Source organism: Microtus oregoni, unplaced genomic scaffold (assembly GCF_018167655.1).
Source record: "Microtus oregoni isolate MIOR12 unplaced genomic scaffold, Mior012 000028F_ref0000031, whole genome shotgun sequence".
Lineage (NCBI taxonomy): Eukaryota > Metazoa > Chordata > Mammalia > Rodentia > Cricetidae > Microtus > Microtus oregoni.
In genome coordinates, this window is record NW_024543087.1 from 14,400,894 (window position 1) to 14,403,381 (window position 2,488).

At 48.7% G+C, this 2,488-nt stretch overlaps 1 pseudogene; it reads left to right on the plus strand.

The window, feature by feature from the left end:
* Nucleotides 1–1,132: 1,132 nt before the first annotated feature.
* On the plus strand, nt 1,133–1,695 carry LOC121464531 (annotated as a pseudogene).
* Nucleotides 1,696–2,488: the final 793 nt, after the last annotated feature.

Here is a 2,488-nt window from a genome sequence, read left to right on the forward strand (position 1 = left end):
GTTGAATGTGCTATCATCTTATTTCCAATAGACAGAACTAATTCTGGCAGATTGTCCTCTGTCACATGCTCTGTCACACACACATACACACCCCGTCAAGATGGCCACATAACACACACAAAATAAAAACAAATGTAAAACAAGCAAACATACATAACAGAGGTAGGACAAGCAGGCTGTGGAAGCATCTTGGAGGACCACCCAAGCCCCCTGGCTGAATGATGAGGCAGGCCAGGATTTGGGCAGCCCTGGGATAAGCAGGAAGTCCCAGCTACTGGGTTCAGTTTCTCAGCATCCTGGGGAAGGAGAAAACCTAGCCTCTGAGCATCAGGGCAAACCTGGGGCAAGACCTAGGCCCTGCTACTTGGATGGGCCACTCCAGCAGAACTGGCGTCTGCCGGCCAAGCAGACATTATGTCATCTTTGCCTCTGGAAACCACAGTCCCGCCCTCCTGGGTCCCCAGAGGCCCTTCTCCCTGGCCAGGATCCCTGAGTTCTGAGCTCTCTGTGTCCCCTATCAGACTCCCAAGGAACTGAGTGAAACCTCTTGGGCATCTGTCCAAGCGCTACTTCTAATTCCCACTCCCCCATCCCTTGGGAGTAAACAATCTAACCTTAAACAAAGGCCACTGCCTGGGCCTTGAGGAAAACACAGCCAGGGTGAGTGTGCTGTTCGTGTTTATTTCTTTATACCCACACTTTGTTCCAAGATAAAACCTGAAGGAGCTGTGTTTACTGTATTTCTCCTGACCCCTCCCTGAACCTCTAGTACCAGCAAGATAGTGGAGCATGCATGTGTCAAAGAAATGTAGAGAGTTCTTCTTGGCCCCTTTGTAGACCCTTTTTAATTTTTGACTTTACTGTCACTATGTAGCCCAGGCCAGACTTCTAGGCCTTATCTTAGTGTCTCAAATGCTAGGATTATAGGCATGACTGTATGCAGCATTTTTTTAATTTTGTTTAGAAAGATACGTTTTTATTTGTATGTTTTGAGGCAAGGTCTCATATAGCCCAGTTTCTTCTTGAACTTCCCATGTAGACCAGGTTGGCCTTGAATTTCTGATCCTCATGCCTATATATTCCATTCTCTTAAGAGCTAGATTTAGCGTTCGTTGCCATGCCAGCCTGTGCCATGGGCTGCCTGTTTGGGCGCTCCGTGCTGCGGGCGTTGCTGTGCAGGCCACGCATTCCAGGCCTGCTGGTGCGCCCCAGTTCCGGAGGGCCTTCCTGGCCCCAGGAGCTTACTCTGGTTGCCCTGGTTGTGGTGAAGCCAGATGGGGTGCAGCAAAGGCTAGTAGGTACTGTGATACACTACTTTGAGAGGCGGGGCTTCAAGCTGGTAGGGATAAAAATGTTGCAGGCATCAGAAAACATCCTTGCTGAGCTCTACTGGGATGCAGAGGAAGCCATTCTACCCTGCTCTTATCAGCCACATGAGCTCCGGGCCTGTGGTGGCCATGGTTTGGGAAGGACGCACTGTGGTCCACATCTCAAGGACCATGATAGGACACACTGACTCAACCCAGGCAGCCCCTGGGACGATCAGGAGACTTCAGTGTTCACACCAGCAGGAATGTCATCCATGCTAGCGATTCTGTGCAGGGTGCCCAGAGGGAGATCCAGCTGTGGTTTCAGAGCAGCGAACTGTTGAACTGGGCAGACGGCGGTCACCACAGCAGCTGCAGTCGAGTCTGAGGGTTTGAACTGCCTGCTGTTCTTCAGGGTTCATCCATGACCAACTACCTCTGCCAACAAGAACTCAAGCCCATACCCCTCCCATCTTCCAAACCATGCCCTGTTCCCCTTTTGTCCAACTTCAGCTCGGGGGAGTCTAAGCCTCAACTTTATGTGCCTTGTATCTAAGCCAGAACAATATTGGACCTTAACCTTCAGTACCTAAGTGCCAGACAACCTTTCAGACATTGTCGGAGGTGATTTTGCCTGCCCCAAAGGAGAGAGATTAAAATCTTCTGGAAGGGGCTGGAGAGATGGCTCAGTGGTTAAGAGCATTGCCTGTTCTTCCAAAGGTCCTGAGTTCAATTCCCAGCAACCACATGGTGGCTCACAACCATCTGTAATGAGATCTGGTGCCCTCTTCTGGCCTTCAGGCGTACACGCAGAAAGAATATTGTATACTAAATAAATAAATAAATATTTAAAAATAAATAAATAAAATCTTCTGGGAAAAAAAAGCTAGATTTTTTGTTTGGTTTTGGTTTTGTTTTCTGAGACAGGGTTTCTCTGTGTATTACTAGCTTTCCTGGAACTTGCACTGTAAACCAGACTGGCCTTAAACTCACAGCCCAATATCTCTCCAGTTTATGTTTCCAATGAATCCTAAGTACTAGTCCAGACTCAGCACTTAGAGACCGTTGTGTTAGAAATGAGGACCATCCTGGGTCTTCACTGTGAACAGGAAGCGAAAGAACTGTCAGATGTTTGGGCTTCTACCAACATGGGTGCTCAACAGGGCCCTGTGATACATGGG